We start from the raw sequence: 13,080 nt of genomic DNA on the forward strand, positions 1-13,080 counted from the left end.
TGGAAATCAATACACTCACAGCAAGCTGGCCAATGACACCGAGCTGTGTGGTGTGGTCAGCATGCTGGGGGGAAGGGATGCCATCCAGAGGAACTTGACAGGCTTGAGAGATAGGCCCATGCCAACCACATAAAGTTCAACAAGGCCAAATGCAGGGTCCTGCACATGGGTTAGGGCAATCCAAAGCACAAATAGAGGCTGGGCAGAAAATGGATTGAGAGCAACCCCAAGAAGAACTTGGGATACTGGCTGATGAGAAGCTCAACTTGAGCTGCCAATGTGCACTTGCAGCCCAGAGAGCCAATTATATCCTGGGTTGCATCAAAGGAAACATGGTCAGCAGGTCAAAGGAGGTGATTCTCTTCCTCTACTTCACACATGTGAGACCCCACCTGTAGTACTGTGGCCAGTTTTGGAGTCACCAGTATAAGAAGGACATGGACTGTTGGAGTGAGTCCAGAGGAGGGCCATGAAGATGATCAGAAAACTGGAACACCTCTTCTACGAGGACAGGCTGAGAGAGTTGGGGTTGTTCAGTCTGGAGAAGAGAAGGCTCCAGGGAAATCTTATAGCAGCCTTCCAGTACCTGAAGGGTGCCTAAATGAAAGCTGGAGAGGGACTTTTTTACTTTTTGTAAGGGCATGTAGCAATAGGATGAAGAGCAATGGTTTTAAGCTGAAAGAGAGTAGATCTCGGTTACACATTAGGAAGAAATTCTTTGCTGCAAGGCTGCTGAGACACTGGAACAGGTTGCTCATGGAAGTTGTGGCTGCCCCATCCCTGGAAGTGTTCAAGGCCAGATTGATGGGGCTTTGAGCAACCTGCTCCACCGGGAGGTGTCCCAGCCCATAGAAGAGTGGTAGAAACTAGATGATTTTTAATCCTAAACGATTCTGTGATCTCTAACATGATAAGGTCCTAAAATTTCCATCGACTAGTAGTTTGAAGATTTCCTATGTGGCAGCCAGCATCCAGACTGACATACTGGACAACTATACATTAATTTCCTCAAGGAATTTTTCAGTGCCTTCTCATTTTTGTGTTTGTGAGTAACACTAATTAATTGTTGTTTGAGCCTTCTTACAGAACTAATATGCAATGCTTCCACTAGCATCCTGCATGACTGCTGATGTACTGCATCTGGTCCATACAGCTCTGAAGTTTTGTTTCACATTCAGTCAGTAATCACAGGCTGGTATTATCTTCCCACAATAAAACAAAAAACCTGTCATTATATCCCTTATTTTCTAGCTTTAAACAAGCATTTAAGGACCATCCACATTTTTCAAAATACTTTTTCCTATTTGTCATTTTGTAGTGCCAGTAGTTGTATAGTGCAAATTAACTGTACATTTTGACAAAGCTGATGGCAAATGCCAGACCCTGATTTTCCAAAGCCAGAGTAACACACATTCACAAATGAATGTAATACTTATACATAATGCTTTGTTAAATGGCAAGCCTACAAAGAGAATTACTATGCTTCTGCCATGGAAGATCAGATGAACAAGGTAATCAATAGTAGTTTTATTCAAGAGTCACTGGACAATATGGGATATATTTTAAGAAGAGAGCTTGTATATAACTCAGGAAATATGGTTTTCAGTATATAACTCAGGAAATATGGTTTTCCAACAAATGTTGACAAGTTTTTAATAAAGTACTTTAGGCTCCTTTCAGGTTTTGTTGATAATTTCTCAAGAATTTGTGTAGTTTCTGCAGCTGCACATCACAGATTTCCAGAACGGGGTTGACTCAGACACACCCAAGTATCTTGTGGGGTTCTGTTATTTACAAGGCACTGTTAAAATGCAGTTATTGATTTGGCTATACTCTAACTGTCTTCACATAACTTCTTACATATCTTGGTCTTGATATGGAAGCTGGAAGCTTCCATATGATATGGAAGCTAGGAAGCTGGGCTTCCTAGCAACATGATGAACTTAAGTGTTGATCCTTCAAAGAACTCATGATCCCAACAAAAACAGTCCCATTGATCTCAGTGAATTTTGGATCAGGTTAAACACTCAGAACACCATCAAGAGCAACAGCAAAATCTAAACTTGAACTAGAGGGATAATAGGGTCTGTCTCTATTTTTGTAATTTTCTACAGCAATAGTACCTTCACAGTCTGTGAAAATTCTGACCTCAATAACATTACTGGACTAACCTTCTACAGAAGGTTTCACTGATACATGAGCCTTGCAAGTGAGTTCACTTATGCTGTTTATTTCTAATTTTAGAGTGAGCTGCCTAGGAAAACTGTTACAATGCCTATTCCTTAAAAATAATTATCAAAAGAAATGTGTGAGGGATGGAGAATACTAAATTATAAATTCAAAACTTAAATGGTCAATCTCAATTTTTCATATTTCTGATGCAATTTTCTAAATGGTTGCAGCATAATTCTAAATTACTAACAGGGGCATTTGTCTTTTTCATTTCTTTCTTTCTTTTTCTTTTAAATTTGCAGCTGCAAATCAATGCAACTCATTCAGTGATTACCCAGGAGAAAACTTCTATTCTGTAAAGTGAACATGGTGCTTTCAGGACCTCTGAAAACTTTTAACAATGTTCCACCCTTGGGCCTTTCCATCCTCCAATCCCTAGCTTGAAAGCTTGCATTCTCACTAGCCATCCCTTTTTAAATATGCTTTTGTAAAACTGCATTGAAGTGAAAAAATGTTCATGAAAGAACTCAGTTTTATTATTTTAAACAGCGAAGGTTTGATGATCCTAGCATCTTATAGATTTATTATTTTTTAAAATTTTAGCCAAAATAGCAATAAATAGACCAGTTCCAGCTTCCCTGTGTTTCAGCCAACAAAGTGATCACATTATTACTGGATAACATCACCTCTTTGGAATCAGGCTGCTAGCTGAGGTCTTATTATAGTAGTGAATTCACACCGCCGCAGTTAGCACTGTCAGCATTTCTATTATAACAATCTCTTCCTCCTACTACTCTCTTTTCTCAAGGGATTGATATTTGGATTTAAAAATGAACTTAAGGTTGAAGCACTGACAGTATAATCCCTGTCCATAAATCCATGGCTTATCATTTTAGCACATTCCTGACAAGTAGCTTTGGAGTATTTTTAAGGGCCCAGTCAAGCGTTCTTCCTACATCCAAAACCTAAGCACATCTCCAGGGAACATAGCACTCATTCCCATTACCTTTGTGGGTTGAATTTCCTAATAAATGAGCTTTTAATAATCTCTCAGTTTTGGGAAGCCACTGCTTTTAAAACTGTGCATCCAACCAATAGGATGGACAGGAAGATATATGTGGACACAGTTTCATTTCAAAAATCTGTTTCAGAGTAAGGATGCTATGCACAAAATATGTTTCTATAAAGCACTGCTGGTGCTGAACTTCGCAGTGTAAAGGATCTGAAAAATCTCCACCTGGGACCTCTGAGTAGAAGCACGAGACCTGTTACACATTTGCCACGAAGACATCTGCCATACGTTCTAAGCGGGGACGTGCTACGAGGACTCCATGGAAACCACAGGCAGCTAAAACCCTGCAACTTGTTTGCTTAACAGGGCAGACCATCGGTCGTACATCACCCCCGATGCTCCCTATCACTTCCGACTCTGGGTTCCTTTCCAGGTCTCAGCCCCCCTCTCTGTCCCCTACCCCGCCCTTCAGCCGCCTCTAATTTGTGTTCGCCTCAGCCCGGAGGGATGCAGGACGCCCGCCGGGACACACTGCCCCGCTGGAGGGCCACGGACAGGGGTCGGCCCCAACCCACCCGCCCAAACCAGCCCTTGGGGCCCGGGCGCAGCCTCTCCGGCCGCAGGCCCCGGGGACAGGACACGAGGGACGGCCACCCCCTCCCGGACCCGACGGTCACTTACGCTGGGGGCGGGCGCCGCCGGGAGTGCTGCCGGCCGCGGGGCCGGACCCCGGCCCGCTCCGACGGAGGTGCCGGAGAGGCAAGGAAGGGGCTGGGGGGGGGGGGGGGGAGGGGGCCGCCCCCCTTTCGGTGTCGGAAGTGTGCATATTTTCCGGGGAAAAGGGCGTTTATCCCACTTTTCAGGAGCAGAGGGGACGGGCGAGTGATGGGGGGTGAGGAATGTGTGCGAGGGGCGGCGGTGCCCGGGGAAGGGGGCGAGCTCCCCACTTGAGCGGCGGATCCTCTCCCCGGCGGCTGCCTCGGCCCGCCGTGAGTCACCCCCGGCCGCGGCAGCCTCAGCCCCGCCGCGGCGTTGGCAGCCTGACGAGCCGCGCCGCCGAGCCGCCTGTGTCCTCGGATGAACTCGTCCGGGCTGCCAGCGCCAGCCGAGTGCGCGCAAGGCGAGAGCCGGGGCTGTGCCGGCGCAGCGGCGTGCGACAGCCCTTCGGCGGGGGATGGCGGAGCCGGGGCGGGGGTGGGAGCGGGGGGGAGGGCGAGCCCCTCGGCGGCCTGGCCGGAAAGGTAAGAGTGGGACAGGGAAGGTGCATCGGGGGTACGGTCACGAATAGGGCAGGGGGCAGAAGGGAGGAGAGGGGGAAGCGCTGCTCCCCCGGCCGCCCGACCCTGAGGAGGCGGCTGAGTCTGCTCGGACCGCGAGGAGGGGTCGGCGCGGCCGGGCCCACCGCCCGGCGAGGCGGGAGTGGAGGCGAGGTCCTCTCCGCGCCGGGATCGCTCCCGATAGCGGGGATGCTCATAGGTGCGAACAGCAACTACCACCACCATCCCCTGGCCCTGACCTGCTAAAAAAAAATAAAATAAAATGACAGCATCCTCTGCCCCACGGTGCAAAGATCCGGCTCGTCTTTGGCGAAAGGTGTGTCATTGCACAACAGCCTTATCTTCCCGCTCACGGCCCGCGGGGAGTGGTCAGGAAACAGGAGTAGTTGCCGGCAGCTGCCGCGATGTCTCGAAAGCCGCGGGCAGGGGTCACTGCCTTCTCCCTCCCCCCACGCCCTCAGCTCCGCTGCTGCCCTCCCATCGGCGTGTGTGTCCCCCAACTCCCCGTGCCACGCAAGCCGGCGGTGAGGGTGAGTGGGCTTATCGCCAGAGCCTTCTTTTGCTCCCACCTGTCATCTTTAGTTTTGCTTTAATTCTTTGCTGTCCGCCCTCCCCCTCCCCAACAGCTGAAGCGGGAGAGAGTCCCTAAGGACGAGGCAGGCTGCCCCTGCGAAAGCACGGAAAGTTTGAACCCCGGGAAAACACCTTATGCCCTCTGCCCTTATCCCGGGCTGCCCTAGCTCCGCGCTTGTCCAGGAGCTTTCGGTGAGCCCCAGCTACCGGGCTGGCGTCCGCCGGGGGTGCGCTACACCCCCGGCATCCCTCCGCGCCCTGTGGAGCGAGGACGCTGTGGAGAGGGCACCGAACTTCCCCCCGATGAGCCGCGCTGTGAGGCGGGATGCCGCCAGGCAAGTGCTCAGCATCAGGGAGAGGCGACACGGGAAAGGAAAATTTTCCCTCAGGGAGGGGGCGGGTTGGACGGTAGGAGCCCGTCTTTACCCCGGGAAGGAGAGCCCTATCCGCACATGCAGAGCAAGTCGTCGCGGATCAGCAGGTGCCTCCGGGCCCCTTCGCTCCTTCCCCGCTCCGTCCCCTCGAACAGCACCCGAGAAAGCCCTGAGACAACAGCTTAAGAGCCGTAATGATTAAAAACAACAACAACAACAAAAAACCCCTTCTGCCTGGCCTTAATGATCCTTTACACACACATTCCCCGCCCGCTCCCTCCCCCGTCCCTCGGTGAAGGGCACTGATTATTCGCACTCCGCTTGCCGAGAGCGCAGCTTCATAAAAGGACTTTATCCTCGAGTGACTCCATCGCTGGCTCCTCCTCCTCTCCCCAGCCCGCCGGCCGCCTCGCTTCGCTCTCAGCCCTAATTGGGCTCTTGCTAATATGATTAAAGCCCAGTTAAATGTTTCTTGATAAATCTTGTCAAGAGAGGATCCCCCCACCCCCTCCCCTCTCTCTGTAAGTTGTCAGAAGCGCGGTTACAGACAGGACATGCCCGGCTCCTGCTGTTCGTACTCTGGTGGGAAGTTGGCATTTCACAATTGTTCCTTTAACAGGGTTGTTTTTGAGCCGCTTCTGGCGATTGTTCCTCTTCAGGCCGGGTTTGCTGATAAGAACCGCCCGTGGCTTTTATGTAACACGTTAGGATTTGGTCCTGGTCCCAAAATCGCACTGTTTCTTTAGTCTTTTATTTCACCCGCCCGCCCCCTCCCCCGCTCCCGCTGCTGGGCTCTTACTAGCCTGTTCCAGGAAAGACTCTTGCTCGATGCGAGCCGGCCAGGCGCGATCGCCCCTGTAGAAGCCACGCAGGTCCCGGCGGAGCTGCGCGGGGGCGAAAGGTGCGCAGGGGCGGCTGGCCCGGCCACGGCCGGCGGCATGCAGCGCTGTGGAGTTCTGGTCACCACTGACCCCTCTCCGGGAAAAGCCTCGGAGTCCCGGCTCCTCTCTTCGCTCCGGGAGCCCTCGGAAGAGGTTCTCCCGTTGCTGCCAGCCGTCGTGCCAGGCTCCCCGGCCGCCCGGCAGTTTTGCGGCAGCGGTCCGTGCAGACACCGCGCTCTCACCTTAACCTGCATCTTTTTTCTTGTGGTTTCACTGTAATTGGTCTCGGGGAATGAACCCCATCCTGCCCCCGTTTTCACTTGGGGAATCTGGTTGAACTCGTAGGAATTACGAAGCAGCAGACGGTGATAGAGGGCGAGGACGGCTCCCCAGGAGCCGGCCCCCCCGCGGGCTGGCAGCGCTGCGCTCGGGCTGGGGGTGCTTCTTGGCTCGCCCCGCCGGTTCGGGGGTGCTCGTTGGTGGTGCCGTTGGCTCGGTCCCTTATTGTTTTTCAGTTATCTTTGGGGGTGTCGAGCTTTTACCGGGGCTTTTCGAGGGCGTTTTAGTGTTTATTGCTTCAGCCGTTCTGGACTCGGGGGTTTGGGAGGGATGTGGTTGTTTGAGGGGGTGGGCGCAGGCTGTTTGCTACCCCGTCAAGTTTCCACGGACTGTAAGCTCATCGGTCTGAGGCTGAAGGTGGCATTTCCCTATAGCCCACCGGGCCTCGGGCTCCAGCCCTCTCCCCTCCTCTGCGGGGGCGAAGAGATGCTGCCTCACCGCGTTTCGGCGGTGAACACGCACTGCCTTCACCCGTGGGAAGCGGGGGCACAGGTCGCCGAGGGACACGGAGCGACTGCCTCCGTCCCTTAGCCCGGGGAGGGCGATATGTCCCCGAATCCCTCCCGTTGCCACCGTTTCAACCCCGCAGGCTATTCTTCTTCGTGCCCGGGGTTCGCCCGGGGGCAGGAGGCAGCAGGGACAGGAAACTCTGTGGGAGACCGCGGAGGAAGAAGGTTAAAACCAAACAAACGAAAAATCAACCCCAACCCCGAGCAGCGCAACTCCAGGAAAGGCTCCTGTTCTATAGGCAGGGGGAAAGCTGAGCCAAGGGGCAAAACGCGAATCGTCCTTCCCGCTGAGCCTTGCTCCCGCCCCTCGCCGCGTCCCGGCGGCGGGACCCCGGGGGAGCGAGCAGAGCCTCGGCTGGGCAGGGAGGGAGACGCTGGCAGAGCCCTCCCGGGGTAGGTGAGGTGGGGGCGAATCCCCGTCGGGACGGGTAGAGACAACGCAGAGCTCCGCCGGGGCGAGCAAGGAGCGGGATCTGAGCCCACTTCTCCCCACGCCACGGTGCACGGCAGAGACCTGCGTCCCGAGAGATGTGGGGTGGTCGGTTTCTCTGCTCTGGTTCTCCCCAGCGGAGCTTCAGCCCCACTGGGAGAGGTTTCAGATACGGTTTGAGGATGGTTCCTTCTCCCCTCCCCTTTCTGCCATCCTCTGTGTCCCTGTTCTCCTTCCACGTTCCCCCCCCCCTCGCCAGGGGGATCTGAATTTGTGCGAGACCACAAGAGCTGTGGCCCCTTCGCCCCGGGGCTGTTGATGTACCCGAGGAGAGTCCCAAATAAGAAGCTGTTTGTGCTTTAACTGGAATACTGGAGTATTTCTAAGAATGATGCTTTTCTTACTCGTGTTTGGTTGCTTTTTTTTCCAATTTTGTTTTATTTTTATTGGTACATCGAACCAGCCTACAGCATTGCTGGCATCTTTTCACCAGGTGTCTGAGGCTCAGAGGAAAATTCAAATGAATATTAAAGTTATAAGACATTCCCCATCCTCTCCTCCCAAATAGAATGGCTCTAAGAAAAACAATTGGTACAAACTGGCCAGGAAGGGAGTGAAGCTGGAAACAGAAAAGCACCTTCACTCCACCAGTGCTCAGGATTCAAAAGGCCTTCTGCAGGCAGGAAGGAATCAAAGCAGCTAGAAGATGGAATTTGACTGGTTTGCAAATCAACTTCTGATATGTGGTTGCCACCTACAGCAAGGGACTTGCCCCCCTGATCCAAAACATCCCTTCTAATCCTCTTCCTACAAAAAAAAAATTTGCCTCTCTCTATACCAAAGAAATCTTCAAACATGTTGCAGACATTAAACTATTCTGCTTCACAGCACTCTTATGGGTACAGGTTCATGTTATCATTCTACAGCAGAGTTAACTGGTTTGTCCCAAGGGTCACACTTGGAGCAGAAGACACTCAGTGATGACACCCAGAGCTCACATCACTACTCAGCACTGCTCTGCTCGCTAAGGTCCCAAATGCTGTTAGAAGCTGTTAGAAAGTTACCTGCAAATACAAGGAGCTACTTTGCAAGGTCCAGGAAAGACCAATTCTGGATGTTGTTTTAAAGCTAAGCATACAGTATCAGGAAACATAACTGGCATGGGAGGTTTTAGGTTTTAGACTCTTAATTGACTATTATAATTATTTCACTTAGCTCCAGTTAGTCTTGGTAAGTAACCCCTGTTACTTTTGGAGAAATCTTGCTGAATGAACTAAACATACAGAACTTCCTGCTTACCTCACTCAAAAGCAATCATTTTCTTTCTGAATAAATGGAGAGGATTGGCTGCTCCTTATGGTTTCGATGTAGACAGAAAAACCTATACTCAAAACTACTTTCTTTTCTTATGCAAATTGTTTCACAGGATTAGAAAGGAAAATAAATGGCATCCCAACCTTAAGATCTTTTTGTTTTTAGAGGCAGCCTGTTGTATAAATCTGAAACAGAAAATGTTTTCATTTGAATATCAAATAGAAGTTATCTAGTGAAGCTGACAAACAGAGGCAGAATAATTGGTTTGCATTTTTGGGAAATGGATAGGTCTGGTTTTGTTTCAAGACAAGTAACTTTTAAATAATATTTAACGAAATAATTGACCTTGATGTTTAAACTACAACTTCCTTCACGTCATTAAGCCCACTGTTTTTTTAAAAAATTGTTTAGTATCTGAACTCTGGCTTTCATTCTGCTAATCTCATAATAACATTTGTTTCTTGTGGAATTTTGTTTGATGAACTCATCGGTGAAAGAGGAGAGAAAGAGTTCAGAACAACATGAGCTTTACAGCTCATTTATTTTTTTTCTCCCTGAAAAACAGAAAAAAATATATGCAGAATAACTTTTCAGGAATAATTTTTCAAATGGAAGGAGCAAGGATAAGCTTTGTATAGCTGAACCATAAGCCCTAGGACAAGCTCTGTTCTTTTAACATATATTCTGACTTTGAAAACACACTGCAATCCTTGACTACAGAAAATGATTTTGTGGAATTTGTCCTCATGATAATTAGGGTCTGAGTTTGCTTTTGAAATATGAAAGAAATGGAACTAACTCCATAAAGTGTATCTATCATATAAAGCTTTTAGGACAACCTGATTCACTCTCTATCCTGCTCTTTGTTCAACTGACAGATTTCTAACTGCAGAAAGAGGCACATATCTGGTGGCTGCTATTATCTAAGCAAAATATGTACATTTTGGATCAGTTCTATTTCATATGAATACTCAAAACTCTTGCCTGGGGATCTTAAGCATGAAAGGATTGCAGAGATGCATTTTATTAGCTGTTCATCAGTCCTTGCACTTGGCAAAGGTGCATAAACATACACATTTACTAGTCTCTCTGCTGTTCCAGAGTTCAGAAAATTATATGCAAAATTATAACAAAAAAAAAAACCCAAAAAAAAAGCAGCAATCAAACAGCATATACATTACCATAAAAGAAAGCAGGCAAACAAACAGGGTGGTGGGAAATAAAGGCAATAAATGAACACGCAGAGTTTAGTTTAGCTTAATTTCTATTTGACTGAAAATGAGAAATATCATGATAGCAGTGGAATTTATTATTTTTTTTATTTTTTTTTTTTAGTTATGTGAACCTTGAATTACAAAATAGTGGTACCTACCTAAGCACTGTTGTGTACTCTGCACATCATGTACTCATACACAGGTGGAAGCTCTTCCTTTACAGCTGCTGGCACACATTACTTCTCTCTAATGAGTTCGTATTTTAAATGTGGACATGTGAGGAGTGGTGTTGCTTTACTCCCAACAGAGGACACATAGCTAACATTTCCACTGATTAACAATATTTGAATTTTCTCCCCAGTGTACAAACAGTAAGCTCAATAATGATTGCAGCCTGGGATCTAGAGAACATGGTGGGATTACACAACTGGAGGTGTGACGTTATCTGGCAATTTGACCAGGGTCATGCTGATCATGGGAAAATACAAATTCAGTATCAGGCATTGTTGCAGGTTTTCAGAACTTCACATAAATGACAAGCAGTGCAGGTAAACACAGATTAAGTTGCATAGTCATCTTCTACCTCAGCATAATCTTCTGCTCAATGGCAGAACTGGCACCTCAGAGCATCCCAGTGTAGTACCTTAAGCTCTGGTCCATTTCCTCAGCCCCACATACTTGGCAGCAGTTAACTGACTGGCTAACCCTCACCAGGTGAGATGATGAGTATTTGCAGGAGTTACAGCTACCAGGCACTTTCTGTTTCCCCTTTACTACAATCCCGTGCTTTGGCTCTACACCAGCAGGTGATGGGAGGAAACACCCCCATCCCTGCAGGGCTGTTGTGCAAGTCCTCTACACATAGGTTTCTTCTGTGCATGCCAAGCTGTATTTTCACCACTTCTGTGATTATGCAACAACTGCTCTTGAGTTTTAAAGGGAACCAGGAGATGGCACCTGGGAATGGCAGTTTTTGACCCTGATCAGATGCTACAACAGAGCAGCAGTTGTCTGTCACATGTTGTTATTTGCAGAAGCTGCTAGCTCTAATTTTTAAATTATTTTTATTTTTTGTTTTATTATCAGATACAGGGAAAGCACAGTAAAGTAACTCTTCACAGTGAATTGGGTGCTATGCCTGCTATAAGTCATATCAGTCCTCTGACGTGTGTGTTTTGTGGCATGCTGCTGACACCAAGCTATTGTGTCTTTTCTCAACAACTGAACACAGCCTGCAACATAGTGGCAGTGACAGGAGATGGCATTTCAGTCATACTGGGTACAGACGCTCATAGCATCTTCTGCTAGTCTGATGGTGATTTGTAAGGAACCACCTGGCATATTGCCTCAGCCCAGGGGCTAAACTGCATCTCCTCAGCACAGACTTCAGGCAGGTAGCTGTGCAAAACCAGACTTCTCTATGAGAATAAATACACTCTCTTCCTCTGTCACCTTGAGGTTGTGCTGGACCTTCGGAAACTCCCTCCCTCAATACTCGTATCAGCTGCCTTTACACCAGTTCTCTCTGTCAGAGAGTCTCGGGGAAGCTGGAACCATGATGAAGGTGCTAGTGGTGTGAATGCAGAGAGGATTAGACTGCTAGCTGCTGCAGCTTGTCACTTCTGCCTGCAACTTACTATAGCAGAAAAGTCTTGTGGCTGACATGTCCTCCACTTCACTAGATTATGTGACACATGCCAGAAAATGTGTCAACCCACTCCCTGTCTCTTCAGCATTATTAGCCCAGAGAAGGAAACACATCCAAAGAACAGGCACACTATTTTGACAGGTTCTGCCTAATCCACCCACATAATAACATTTCTTATGCTAAGTGCCAGAGCGGAGTAGGGAGGCCACTGCCTGTACCAGCTGTTGGCAAGTCAAAGTTAGTTTCATGGTTATGTTTAAGAGATGGCCTGATGTTACATTAAGAAGTCTTTGTCTCCTGTGGTGCAGCGCTCAGAGAATGACATCAAAAGCCTTCCTAATTCACACCCCCCGGTCATTTGATTATAGGCATGGCACAGAGCAGTGCTGCCCCAGGAGACCGTGAGTCACGATGACATCCGTGAATATTCTCTGATTCCACGGAAGGAAGTAATGTGCTTTGAGCATAAAAAAACCAGGAGTAGATTACATCCTTCTTCATGTCAGCTTAGCCCTGCTGGCTTTTGGGGCAGGCACTGGAGAGGCGAGAGCAGTGCCTCATTTCCCAGCCTTGCTCCTTCCCACCCCTACCTCAGGGAAGCTGTTCCTCCCCATGCTGGGACATGCCATGTGGGCAAACCACACGAGAGGTTTTGCTCAGCCAGGCAAGGATGAGGACGCTCTGTCTCTCTTCTCCTATGTGGTACAGCATTACATCACATGGTGAAGCATCCATCTTTCCTCCAAGAGGCCATGCGTATCTGATCATAGGATGCTGTGTGTTCTACATCCCTTGGCATTTGTCCTTGTAATTAGTCTATCTGTTTCTGATTTATTTATTTGCAGGAAGTCTTCTGCACCCTTGCTCCCTTGCTTGGGCACATGGGTCAAACCACAGACTTGCCCTTAAACTACACAGAAAAATAAAATCAGAAACAGACTAACCACAAGAATCAATAGCAAGGGACAGAAAGCACATGTCTGGATACTGCTGTTCACTTTGGAGATCCATCTGCCTCAAAATGTGATGTAAGAAGGCACCCGTACCACATCTTTGAAGAGGGTAACAGATCCTTCTTCATAGCCTGACTTGCAGGATAAAACTAGGCTAGCTCAGAGCAGCCAAGGCATCTTTAAAAATAATTTCTAAGGAAGAAAAAGAAGTATGGTTTGTGTTCACAGAGCTAAAGCAGTTGCTTTCAAGTCCGACGTGACTCCTGTTAGTGTTATTGTTGCTTCCTAGAATTTAGGCTTGAATTTGGCAGAAGTCAAAAAGCAAAGGCATACACAGAACCACTTGTGAGAATCAGTGCTTCTCTGTGCATGGGCTGATTCTTT

General features: G+C 48.6%; 1 long non-coding RNA gene across 2 annotated transcripts in view; it reads left to right on the top strand.

The window, feature by feature from the left end:
- Positions 1–4,868: 4,868 nt before the first annotated feature.
- The window catches only part of LOC115598481, a 32,234-nt gene continuing 24,022 nt past the window's right edge, over positions 4,869–13,080 (top strand). For both annotated transcript variants that reach the window (XR_003987687.1, XR_003987686.1), the window contains exon 1: positions 4,869–4,991. This is a non-coding gene — a long non-coding RNA (uncharacterized LOC115598481). The remainder of the gene's footprint in view (positions 4,992–13,080) is intronic.

This window comes from Calypte anna, chromosome 5A, assembly GCF_003957555.1.
Source record: "Calypte anna isolate BGI_N300 chromosome 5A, bCalAnn1_v1.p, whole genome shotgun sequence".
Lineage (NCBI taxonomy): Eukaryota > Metazoa > Chordata > Aves > Apodiformes > Trochilidae > Calypte > Calypte anna.